A 13,196-nucleotide genomic window follows, 5' to 3' on the forward strand; every position below is an offset into this window, starting at 1 on the left:
GTATGGGGTGGCAGGGTTCAGACCCGGGTTGGCCCCATACAAGGCAAGGTTCCAGGCTGTCGTGCAGCCTGTCGTTCCTGGTTCCAAGCTGTTCAGATTCGAACACTCTTGACGCCAAGTTTATTTTTTGGGTGTTTGAATCACTCTGGCTGTGTTCTGGGGTGCTGGGGCTTGAACCTGGGGCCCAGCCATGCAAGTCACACCCTCCAGTCCTTGGAGCCCTCTCCCTGGCTCTCCTCCTGGCCTTTTAATAATGTGTCCAGGCAGTTCCAACTTCTCTGTCTGGCCTTTCCCACAGCATTTTCGGAGGCTCTAGGGACGGGAGAAACAGCACATAGAGGAGAGTTCTCGGCGTGCATGTGGCTCACCCGGGTTCGATCCCCAGCACCCCCTATGGTCTTCAAGCCCTACCAGGAGTGATCCCTGAGCACAGCTGAGTGTGGCCCCAAAACAAAAGAAAAAACGAGCCCCAACCTAGAGCCCTGGCTGGCACCGGGTGCACCCCCATCTGCTCTAGCCTGGCCCGCAGTGAGCACTGTGTAACCCTGGGTTTCCAGAGTGTCAGAAGGCCTGTCAGAGCCCCAGAGAAGGCCTGGCATGTACATCACCAAAATGGGGTTGCAGAGAGAGTGGAGCGGGCACAGTGCTGGCCTGGCATGCCGCTGACCCTGGGTCAGACCTTAACCCCACTCATGCTCTCCTCGGTAGCCCACCACAAGGGGTATTCAGGAATTACCCCACATCCCAGTTTGGGCTGTCGTTCTTTTTATTTCATGCAGCTCTTGCGTCTCATTGGGGAAAAGCCCACATTGCATTCTCTCTTGTTTCTTTACTTTTTTTTTTTTAATTTTTATTTTATTGAATCACCATGAAAAAAAATACAAAGCTTTCAGGTTTAAGTGTCAGTCATTTAATGATTAAACCCCCATCCCTTCACCAGTGCACATGTTCCACCACCAAGAACCCCAATATACCCCCTCTCACCCACTCCCCACCTAAGTAGCTAATGATCTTCACTTTATTCTCTCTATACTTTGAATACATTCAATATTTCAATAGAGAACTCACTATTATTGTTTGGAATTTCCCCCAATTCTTTACTTTTCATAATATTTATTTTTATTTATTTATTTGACTTTTGGGGTCATACCTAGTGTTGCTTAGGGGTTACTCCTGTCTCTGCACTCAGGAATTACTCCTGGTGGTGCTCAGGGTACCATATGGGGTGCTGGAGATCGAACCTGGGTCGGCCACCTGCAAGGCAAACACCCTACCTGCTGTCGCTCCAGCCCCTCCTAATACTGACTTTAAAAAGAAAAAGTGGAGGGACGGCAAAGGAAAGTGCTGGTTAAGGCTCTTGCCTTGCATGCAGCTGACCTGGCTAGCTCGCCAGCACCACATGGTCCCCCAGCATCACCGGGTGTGACCCTGGACGCCCTCAGCACCACTGGGGTAGCCTGGATAATCCTGCCAACCCAGGAGTGGTCCCCCCAGGCTCCCTAAGCACTGTTTGAGAGCACTCCCTCTCTCCCAAAAAAGTCTTGAGCTGGGGTGGTAAGGCTGACGTGGTAGAGCTCATGGCTGGTAAGCACTGGCCCAAGCTTTGACCTGGCCATGGCATTGTCCCTGCTCCTAGTGCCAGCTGTGACACCAGGACATCCTAGTGTGTGACCATCACAGGACAACACACCACGATGCCCCTTTCCCAAAGCAGAGGGCAGCAGAGTGAGTGGGCGCCTGTCTGCGGGTGCCCCTGCTCGGAATATTGTTTGGTGGTAGGGGAAGGTGGTTTTTGGTTTCATTTTCTCTGGCTTTGTTTTGATGGGTGCTGGGCAGTGCATTGGCCCTAGCATGTGGTCCTCTGAGCTGACCAGAAGTGATTCCTGAGCACAGAGCCAGGAGTAAATCCAGAGCATCACCAGTTGTGATCCCGAAACCTAAAAAAAAAGAAGGAAAAACAAAACAAAACAGCTGTTGATTCACATTAGAGCCCTATTGAAGATTTGTCCTTTTCGTTCTACAAACTTCAGTGTGTGTTTAAAAATAAAAATGTCTTGGGCCATAGTCCAGTGGGGAGAGCATTTGCCTTGCACGTGGCTGACCCGGGTTTTTTTTTTTTTGCTTTTTAGGTCACACCCGGCAATGCACAGGGGTCACTCCTGGCTCTGCACTCAGGAATTACCCCTGGCGGTGCTCAGGGGACCATATGGGATGCTGGGAATCGAACCCGGGTCGGCCGCGTGCAAGGCAAACGCCCTACCCGCTGTGCTATCACTCCAGCCCCTGACCCGGGTTTGATTCCCAGCATCCCAGGTGGTCCCTTGAGCTGGCCAGGAGTAATTCCTGAGTGCAAAGCCAGGACTAACCCCTGAGCATCTCAGGTTTGGCAACCCCCCCCGCCCCCCCCCCAAAAAAATCTGTATTTTCTGCCTTTACTGCAACAGCAACATCAACCCCATAAAAGTTGAAGACATTCAGTGTCCTCGGAGACGTGCTTTCCTACATAGGTTTTGATGTGGTTTGTTTGGGTTTGGGGACCCCACCAGGCAGTGCTCAGGAATCTCTCTTGCCCATGCAGGGGATCGACCCATGCCCTCAGCCCATGGAGCTTTTTCAGGGCAGGAAGCTGAGGGTGTATATCCAGGCATAATGGATCCAGATGGGGCAAAATTGCTTTGAAAAATTTGCAAATTCCTACAGGTGCGACCGACACAACATACATATTTCTTTCTCCAGCTTCACCCGCTTTTAATTCTACCACATTTCCTGTTTTTCTTCTCTTTCTCTTTCTCTTTCGGAAGCCAGTGGTGCAAAAGGCTTTCTGCTGCCTTGTCTGTTTCCTCATCTGAAGGAGAGCAGTGAACAACCCCCCAAATCCCACCCCCCGCCCCAGCGCTGCTGCATTCACACTGTTATCTCCCCGAACCCTCAGAATCGAGCCACCCTTTTCCGTGGGTGTGTTTCCGAGGCCACCAGGGCCACAGAGATGCTGGCACTGGTTCTGAGACCAGGGACTCTCATTGTTGCGGGAAGTGTCTACCCTCCCCCTCCCCATTCTGGGACCGGCTCGGCTGCGAGGTGCGTGGCACGTGGAGTGTAGTGGAGTGTAGCTTCGAGGTGGCACATCACTTTCCCTTCCTCCCAGGTCCGCCATGCTCAGCTTTCCCTGATTTCGCAGGGTCCTTGTAGAGGCACCTCCCCTCCCTGCCCCTGGGGTTGGGGCCTGGGGGCACAGTCCCCTGCCCCCGCCCCAGAGGCTACTGCTGCAGGCAGATGATGAAGGGGAAAACAGTCAGCAACCCGAAGAAAGTGCTGTGAGGTTAGAGGAACCCAGGAAAGAGCGCAGGAAGTTGCAGAAATGCTGAAAACACGGAAGTGACTGTGGTGTGTGGGAGGGTGCCCCCACCCTCCCCTGCCACAGCCTGTCCCCGTCTCCTTGCTGCTTCTCCCTTGCCTGAGCCTCGAAGCGCCTGGGAGAAACTCGATCAAAATCCGACTGGCCCAGAGAATCTGTGACCTGCGCTGTTCTGTACGAGGGACTCAGAGACCTGAATTCTCTCGAGGTCCCAAGGGGGTAGTTCCCAGCCCCCCACATCCTCCAAATGCCCTGTTCTGGGCTGGAGCAATAGCGCAGTGGGGAGGGTGTTTGCCTTGCACGAGGCCGACCCAGGTTCAATTCCCAGCATCCCATATGGTCCCCCGAGCACTGCCAGGAGTAATTTCGAGTGCATGAGCCAGGAGTAACCTCTGTGCATCACCGGGTGTGACCCAAAAGGAAAAAAAAGAAAAAAAGGAAATGCCTTGCTCCTATGTCATTTGCCACAGAATATCAGAACTCATGTATTGCTTTTGAAATACAGTGTTACTCCCCCTTTTTAAAAATTCCTTTTCGTTGCTGTTTTCAATGACTTGCTTTAAGTGACCAGCACAGCGGGTAGGGCGCTTGCCTTGCACGCAGCCGACCCGGGTTCAATTCCTTCGCCCCTCTCGGAGAGTCCGGCAAGCTACCGAGAGTATCCGGCCAGCTCGGCAGAGCCTGGCATGCTGCCCATGGCGTATTTGATATGCCAAAAACAGTAAAAGTCTCACAATGGAGATGTTACTGGTACCTGCTCCAGCAAATCGATGAGCAATGGGATGACAGTGATACAGTGATGTTGTTTCAACAACTTGTTTTATACACTTGATTATGGCAGAGGGCAGGGCAGGTGCTCGCTGGGGACCCCAGACTTGTGGTTCTTGCCCACTTGGCTGTGGTATGCCTGGTACCTCCTTTCTAGAACAGTGACACGATCTCACTTGGTGCATCTCAGGTGGTGCTGGAGATTGAACTCATGGCTTCGTGCATGCAAAGCAGGCGCTTGCTTTGCCACGAATCCCTTCTCCCTTCACTTCATTCTTTCGAGCCTGAGGGTTTGAGAACAGTAGCCACTCCCCAGGGCTGGAGCACTTGCTTTGCATACCAGGAGGCCTGGGTTTGATCCCCAGCACCTCCTGGTCCCCATGAGCACTGAGCCAGGAGTAGCCTCTGAGCACTACTTAGTGTGGCCCCAAAAAAACACAGTAGCTGTCCTGTCATTACACAGGTGAAGTGCCCTCAATGGCTGTGCCCTGCTCCTGCCTACACTGCATGCATCTTCCCCAGAGGCAGACAATGAATGGGGTGCACTTAGTAACCACAGGGCTGGGGACTCAGGCTGCACCTGTGAGGAGAGTGGTCAGGGAAGGCGAACTTGCTAAGGTGGCAGAGGGAGAAGTCACTTGGTTATTTGGGGGAACCATGTTCCAGCCCAGAAACAGCCCAAGCAAAGGCCCTGTGGTAGGACGGGAGTTGGAGGCAGCTTGTGTCTCGGGAGCGAGCACATTGTGTGAGACAGACCCGCTACGAGGATTCTGAGGATGGTGGGGGAGCACCAGGTGGTGACTGAAGAAATTCAGGTGTGAGATGTGTTCAAGAATATTTGCTCTGGGGGCTGGAGCAGGTAGGGCGTTTGCCTTGCACGCGGTTGACCCGGGTTCGATTCCCAGCATCCCATATGGTCCCCTGAGCACCGTTAGGGTAATTCCTGAATGCAGGGCCAGGAGTGACCCCTGTGCATTGCCGGGTGTGACCCAAAAAGCAAAAAAAAAAAAAAAAAGAATATTTGGTCTTTTTGAGCAGATGAATGAATGATCTTCTTGGGTTGGGAGGTGTCCACGGTGGTAGTGGTGGTGGGGGGGCAACCAGGAAGAGGCCCCCACAACTGTGCCTTTCTCCCCCTCAGAATGAAGTGGGGGTCTTTCTTGGGAGGACCTGCCCGGATCAGGGAGCCTGGCCTTGGGACTCCATGACGTGGGTGTGGGGGTGATGGCGGTGATGGTGACATGGATGTGGGGCTTTGGTGTGGGGGTGATGGCGTGGACTCACCCTGGAAGTGACAGCTCCCTGAGACGGTGGGGGCCTGCTCAGGGGTTGCAGTCCGGGTGCGTGGGGCCCTGGGCTTAGGATTCCTTTCCCTTTTGGGGTGGGGGGCAGCGGGGGTGGGCTTTCAGGTGGTGCTTAGGGGCTGGAGACCACTCCTGGGCGGGCAGGCTGCTCTGACTTAGGCCCTCAGGGCTGCACCCACGGTGCTCGGGGATGGAACCGTGGCCGTCTGAGGCCAGCACCCTCCATGCTGTTCCGCCTCCTGGCCCCACTCTCATTAGTCAGGAGGGATTCTTGGGGAGCAGGGCCTGTGTCACCCTGTGGTTAGAAAGTCACACGTCATTTCTGTTTCACATGGCTTTACCGAGGCCCAGCTCACGGGCTTTCAGGGGCTGAAGACATATGGGCGGGAGGATAGCACAGTGGGGAGGGCACTGGTTCTCGTGCAGGGCTAAGCTGGGTTCCATCCATCCCACCGTCCCATAAGGTCCCCTGAACCGCCCAGGAGTGATTCCTGAGCTCAGAACCAGGAGTAAGCCCCCAGCAAAACTGGGTGGCCCCCAAACTAAAGTGGAGATAGCTCCATGGGTTGCATCCATCCTGGGAGCCTTTTGCCACCCAGGAAACAGCCCTTGACTCTTAGCACCCCCCATCCCCGTTCTCCTTTCTCTCCGTAGACTTGCCTCTTGGCTGCTCCCCTGGATACAGTTAGAACACCAGGGGTGTTTTTCTCAACGTGCACCTGGGTGGTTTCCAACTCAGGGTGCTGGGAACATTCTAGAACATGTCAGCACGTGAAGTCATGCTGCGGTAGCCCCAGGTGCACTAGGATGCAGATGGATGTTAGCTGTGGCCTGTAGCACATGTTCTGGAACCTTCTCCTGATGTCATGGTGGGTAGCTGCAGTAGGACAGGAAGGAGGTGCGGAGGGCTGCCTGGTGTCCAGGAATGGATCACCGGGATGGTGTTACCCCCCAGCTGGCATTCTGCATATTGATCTGTTGTTTAGGGGGGTGGAGGGTCCACGGTGGTACAGGACCCACCAGTCCTTGTGGGGTGTCTGCCCGCCTCACTGCGCCCCTTGGCCTGAGTCACCACTCCACAGTGACCTCTTCCCTCCCGGCAGTGGCGTTGGGCCTTGTTTACACCCAGATGGTGGGGCTGGGCGCGCCCGAAGTGCAGACTGCGGGTCTGTAAGCTGTAAGCGGGGCCTCTCTCACCGCTGAGATAGCGATCGGCTTCCTCCTTTGAAGAGCAGCGGGAGGGCGCGGGGCGGGGCCTCACTGCTGGAGACGCCCAGGTTGCTGAGGGCACGTGCAGAGGTCCTGGGGCCAACGGCGGGGGAGGGGGGAGGGGCCTGCAGCCGGTGACGTCCCGAGACGCTGATTGGACGAGCACGAGGGGGCGAGGCCTTGTGGCCCGGTTGTAGAACTGGAGTGGAGGATACTGGGGCAGGGCAGACCCCTGAGAGATGTCGCTCCCATTGGGCGGGCTTCTGAGGCGGGGGGGGAGGGGGGGAGCTAGCCAAAGCTACTGTTCCCACGCCCAGTCCTGAGATTCATTGAGGGCTTTTAGTGGGTTTTGTTTTGTTTAGTTCATAATTAATATTACTTTGCAAGGAGTCAGCCACTCCCAGCAGTGCTCCGCGACTGTTCCTGGCTTTGCACTTAGGAGGGACACCCCCCCTCCTCCAGCGGTCCTCGGGTATCCTACGCAGTGTGGGGGTCTGCTGTACGCTGTGTACTCCCTCCTGCCCTGTTTGCTCATGTCTGTTTTTGTTTCTGGGGGGTCCTCCTAGGCAGTTGTCAGGAGATGGAGGTTCTCAGCTAACCAGGCGTCAGCTCAGTGCAGGGGCCCAGGGATGTGGTGCAGGGCTACCCAGGGTCACCTCATGGTGATGGGGGACCGCGTGCCAGGTATGCTCTTTACCTTCCGCCGTGTCTCTGGCCCCTGCATGGGTGGTTTTACAAACAGAGCACGCCAGCTTTGCCTGGTTGTCCTTTGCGTGCGACCTCAGACTTGACGCTTAGCTGCAGTGTGTTGAATCCAGCTACTGTCTGTGCAGCCGTCATGGAGCGAGTGAGAGAGAGAACGCATTTCCTTGCCCCCCGCAGGTCCCCTCGCGGCCCTTTCTACTTGCTGTTTCCCTCCTCCTGCCCCCTCACTCCCACGCTTCCGTGCTGCACAGCCCTTTTCCCTCAGTTGCACTTGGCCGTGAACCTCGCAGCCAGGGCTCTCGCATCTGGCAGCCTCAGCTGGTGCTGAAGGGCGGCTGCTGTCAGCCCCACGGCTGGGAGCTGGGTAGTCCTTGCTGTTTGTTTATTATTTGTTTCACAGCCGACGGGCGCCTGGACTGCTCCCAGGTCAGGGCTTTTATGGATGCCTAGAACATTTTTATGGAGATATTTCTGCAGGCAGACCTTCTAGTCCTCTTAAATATGCAGTTGTCAGGAGATGGGGAGGCACTAGAGTGCTGTTGCCGGGTCAGAGAATAAATGTGTGTTTGGCTTGGGTTAATCCTGGCGTTCTACTTTCTTCTGGAATGAGATGTCTGCTCAAAGGCCATTCCAGCTCAGTGTGGCCAAGCTGCTGGGTCAGTAGACGTCTCCAGTTCTCTTAGACGGTTCCCCTCAGCTTTCCAGAATGGCTGCCACAGCACCAGCCATCACCCCCAATCTTCACAACCATCTTTCAGGCAAGGAGAAGCCAGGTCAGTTACCTTCCTGGTGGTGTTAGGCTCTCTTCACCATCACTCTTGGGCGGGAACGTGGCTGTGGGGCACTGACGTGCATACTGTCCAGCAAGCAGGGCAGGAGCGTTGCTGGGCTCTGGGCAGCACTGTGGCCTCTCAAGCCACGGAGAGGCTGTGCAACTGGCATCCCAGCAAGAGCCCCGGAAGGGAAATGAAGGGACAGACTCGCGGGTGGGGGGGAGGGGGGCAGTTCTAAAAGGTCATTGCCCCTTCAGGCCCTACCCATACCTACCAGTTCAGAACCTTTTGTTTATTATTTGCCTGTGGGGGGTGGGGGTGTGCTGCCCGGGCCTGCAGTGTTGGGGAAGGACCAGGCCACTGCAGTGGTGCTTGGGGGCCTCCAGGGCTGGGGACCATGTGGTGGCGGGGATCACACTGGGTGTGGGCATGTGCAAGGCTGCCTGACACCATCCCATCCGGCCCCAGAAACAAGGTCTTTTATTGATATGCTTTGTTTTCTTTGGAGGCACACTCCCGGCAGGGCCTGGGGGCTACTGGGGCAGGGGGCGCAGGGAGTCGCTCCCAACGGTGATCCGGAGCCTTACAGGGCTGGGGAGTGAATGAAGTTGCACGGAGTCCATGGAGCAGCATCTCCGCCTAAAGCCGCCTTGGGGAAGCCTCTGGGTAGCTTGGTTATGGGCGGCAGCACTTGTGAGCGAGGTTCAGAGCGGGCCCTGCGAGGCCTCTCCTGGCTCTGTCTGGAAGTTTCCTCCTTGGCCTGGGGCGGCAGGAGACCCGCATCAGGTCAGCCGCATCCTCTCTCCCACCCCATGCTCACTGCAGCCCTTCTCTGGACTTAAAAAAAAAAAACAACAAAAAAACGACCGTTCTCCCAAACACTCCAGGTGGTACAGCCACGCATTCGGGAGACTCTAGGTTCGGACCCGGGGAAGAAAAAACCCAAACCTTTTGAGATGCTCAGTTTTCTCCACAAGCTTGTAGCTCTGTAACTGCATTTCGAAGAACAGCAAAAGGCCAAGAAGGGACAGAGGGAAAAGGCACAAATGAGGCTCTTAGGAGCCAGCCGCAAGTTTCTTGCCAAGCTGTTAGAGTTTTTCTAGTGCCTGCTTTTATGTCGTTGAACGGGTTCCACGGCTGAGGCGCACTGAAGGTCACTGGAAGAAGATGGTGGAGAGCCTGATTGCCCTTATATTGCTCTTTCTTGTCCCGGGAAAGGGTGTGGCAGTAGGGAGAGGGGGAGGGGAACTAGCCGCTCTTCTCTGCCTTTGGTTCTGGCTCTGAAGTAGGCGCCTCAGGCCGCTGGCCACACCCGAGGCCGCTCCTCCTGGTCTTTGCAGAAACGGCCCTGAAAGGTACTCTGGAGCCCGGGCTGGATTGGAGGCCTCAGGACTTGGACCCCTTCACTGGTCTCCCTTGTGTAGTGAACAACCTGGGCAGCTGTCCTGGGCCCTTTGCGTCCACAGCCCAGGATCACTGGTGCTCACATTTTTCTTACAGAGTTACATGTTGTGTTAATTTCTTGCCGCTGCTGTATAAGGCCACACAGCAAATAACAGAAGATAAATGTCTTTATTTATATTTGGGGGGGCGGGGGTTGTGTGTTTACTGTGGACCCCACCCACCCCACCTCCGAGATGCTTCTCATTCTGCTCAGGGATTACTCCTGGTGGGGCTCGGTGGACCATGTGGGGTGCTGAGGGTCGAACCCGGGTTGGCTGCATCCCGCTGTCCTATCCCTCTGGCCCTCCTCTTTTTAAGATCAGGTGTCTAGAATCAAGAACCCAGCGGCCAGAGCTGCCTCCCTGGAGCTGCTCTGAGATTTGGCTGGGCACTGTGTCCCTAGTGGTGGCCAAGGCTCAGACCTGTCCTTGGACACATTACTTCTGCCCATTTAAAAGCTCATGGTGGGGCTGGAATGATAGTACAGAGGGTAGGGCATTTGCCTTGCATGTTTGATTCCCAGCATCCCATATAGTCCCCCGAGTACCGCCAGAAGTAATTCCTGAGTGCATGAGCCAGGAGTAACCCCTGTGTATCGCTGGGTGTGACCCAAAGGAAAAAAAAAGCTCATGGGGGAGCTCCACTGCAAACGGGACTGTCTGGGCCTGGTAGAACAGTAGGGAGGGCATTTGCCTTGCATGCAGCTGACCTTGGTTCAATCCCTGCCTGCATCCCATAGGGAGTGGTCACTAAATGCAGAGCCAATAATAATCCCTGAGCACTGATGGATTTGTCCCCAAAACAGAAAAGTTACCTCCAAAAATCAAATAATAAAATGAAGAACACGAGTTTTGAAAGAAAAGATGAGGGGCTGGAGCGATAGCACAGTGGGTAGGGTGTTTGCCTTGCACGCAGCCAACCTGGGTTCGAATCCCAGCATCCCATAGGGTCCCCTGAGCACCACCAGGAGTAATTCTTGAGTGCAGAGCCAGGAGTAACCCTTGTGCATCGCCGGGTGTGACCTAAAAAGAAAAAAAAAAGAAAGAAAGATGAAAAGTTACTTCCGGGGGCAGTGTAGCAGGAGGAACAGTCGCTTTGTGCCGATGGGTTCTTATATGTCAGGGTGGGTCTGCACCCACCACCAGGGTTTCGCCCTTGGCCCCGAGGACCCCGGAAGGGGCTGAGGGACCTAGCACACGGGCTCCAAGGAGACCCGAAGCCCGCCACAGCGCCCCCTCGTGGCTCACCACACAGCTGCCGCTGCTTTGCCGACCTCAACCCAGACCCACTTCCGGTGCGGAGCCCCAGGTTGTGGAGAAGGGGCTGGTGGTCCATATGAACCAGGTGGGAGCACGGCCTGGGAGTCACATGGCGTTGCTGTGTGGTCTCGTCCCTATGGGGGTCCTCCCAGTGGGAGGGGGTGGGTCAGGACTGGGTCTTTCATGCTGACTCAAAGTGCGGACAATCACTTCGCCCACTTGGGACCCCTTTCTATTTTTAAAAATTCATTTAGCATTTGGGCTTTCTCCATCAGTGTTCAGGGACTGCACCCCGTCCAGGCAGCCATGCAGCACTGGGGGTTCAAACCTGGGCCTGCTGTCTATAAAACATGCACTCTGCCCTCAGAGCATCCACCAGCCCTTTTTCACAGAATTTTTCAGGTGGTCCCTGGTATATCGCTAACACAGGAATCCAAATCAAACATTTATGGAGAGGAACTCATATAGAAATTTATCAGACGGGACCCCACATTCAGGTATGTGACCCCCAAATGGGGTTACAACCCACAGTTTTAAGGAGACTTAAGGGTCAGAGCGATGGTTCAGCAGGGAGAGTGTTTGCTTTGCATGCATCTGACCTGGGTTGAATCCTGGGCATCCCAGGCCTCCTTCCCCTGAGACCCACCAGGAGTGATCCCTGTGCTCAGAGTCTGAGTAAGCCCTGAGCACTGCAGGTTTGATCCCCCACTCCCCACCCCGCACACTCACCAATAAAAAACAAAACAGCTTACAAGACCCCAGGCTTCCAGAGGTTGGGGTTGGGATGGGGTGCAGCGGGGCGCATGGGGGCCAGTCTGGAGTCTGTGCTTCTGTCTCCAGCCCCAAGCTGTTCTGTGTGGCTGCTGGGCAGAGGAAAAGTGCCTCCAGTTCTCCTGCCACACAGCTCAGAGCCCCCACACCATCCTGTCTGCCACATTTTGTTGGCCCCAAACAGTCCAAGTTAAAAGGCTGGGAGTCTCGGGGCTGGAGCAATAGCACAGCGGGTAGGGCGTTTGCCTTGCACGTGTCTGACCCGGGTTCGATTCCCAGCATCCCATATGGTCCCCTAAGCACGGCCAGGGGTGGTTCATGAGTGCAGAGCCAGGAGTAACCCCTGTGCATCGCTAGGTGTGACACAAAAAGCAAAAAAAAAAAAAAAAGGCTGGGAGTCTTGAGGCCCGTGTCTCTGCTAGAGGTCACGTCTCTTGCTAGGGGGGCCGAGGTGGAGGCTCTCTGGCCTTCTTTGCAGTTGGCCTCAGTGACCTAATTTCCTGGTCCTCATCACTGGCCTGTTGGTGACCCTCCGAACGTGGTCTGGCCCCACGGAATGAGGAGAGAGCCCTGGACAGGGGCTACATAAATAAACTAGAAGAATAAGTTTATTCATGTCTGATTGTGCTGCAGATAATGGGAGAAACAAACAGTGGCTTCAGCTGAAAGAATTGCAAGGTGTAAGACTGGGGAGGAAGCAGTCACAGCCTCGGCCTGTCTTCTCTCAGCTGTCCACTGGCAGGTATGCTTACCTGCCACAGGATGTTTGTCTCCTCATGGCAGAGTGGCTGCCACGGCGCCGGTCATTTCAGCTCCATTCAAAGCTGGAAGCAGGGAGCCAGGAATTTCTCTCTAGAGAAGCTCTGTCTTTAACCCTATTTTCCAGACTTCCCTGGAAGTCTCACTGAGCAGAATCCAAAACTGTAAACTTTGGCTTTTGAGAACTCTGGCTATCCCTACTGCCAGGAGGCTGAGGCAAGGGGACAGGAGGCTGCTGCCTCGGCCCAGTCCTTTGTCTGCCGTGCCAGGGAGCAGGGCTGGATTGTTGAGCCCCAGGCCTCCGACAAGCAAGGCTACACCACATCCTAGTCTCTGCGGCATCCTTTCAAAGCTGCTGGGCTCCAGCCCACGATGTGACTCTGCTCCTGTTCAGATCCCCGCACTTGGACCCGCAGTGTCACACGCTGATGTTCATGCTGCCCTCGAGGCTGCCTCCATCCCTTTGACTCCGTCCCTTCAGCTTAAAAAGATAGTCCCCACTCCCAGCCCGCTAGTCGGGTGGCTCCCTCAGAGCTGCACCCCTGCGTTTGCAAAGGGCTGGCTCTGTGCCACTCTGTCCTCGTGGCCTTTGGCGAGCGTCGCCCACAGACTGGGCACTGAATAGCGCTGCGGGCAGGCGGGGGTATGGGGAGCACGGGCCACCACCATGGAAGCTGTCAGCCCTTCGCTCACAGACCCCCAGAGGGGACCCCGGGCTCAGCCGGGGTCAGTCACGGGCACTGACGCGCCTTCACGGGCCTGTGCCCCTGGATATGTGGGCGCTGTGTCATTGTCCCTCCTGGCCCCTCCCTCGGGCTGGCTGCCAGCCTGCCAGCCCGCCAGCCCGCCA

General features: G+C 55.6%; 1 protein-coding gene across 5 annotated transcripts in view; it reads left to right on the forward strand.

The window, feature by feature from the left end:
- BICRA (BRD4 interacting chromatin remodeling complex associated protein) overlaps positions 1–13,196 on the forward strand; it is a 48,452-nt gene that overhangs the window by 15,765 nt on the left and 19,491 nt on the right. The window contains exon 2 of one of the 5 annotated variants that reach the window (XM_055145262.1): positions 12,221–12,329. The exons of the other annotated variants lie outside the window; for them this stretch is intronic. The gene's annotated coding sequence lies outside the window, so the exon portion shown is untranslated. The remainder of the gene's footprint in view (positions 1–12,220; positions 12,330–13,196) is intronic. 5 annotated transcript variants of the gene reach the window in all.

This window comes from Sorex araneus, chromosome 8 (genome assembly GCF_027595985.1).
Source record: "Sorex araneus isolate mSorAra2 chromosome 8, mSorAra2.pri, whole genome shotgun sequence".
NCBI classification, from domain to species: domain Eukaryota; kingdom Metazoa; phylum Chordata; class Mammalia; order Eulipotyphla; family Soricidae; genus Sorex; species Sorex araneus.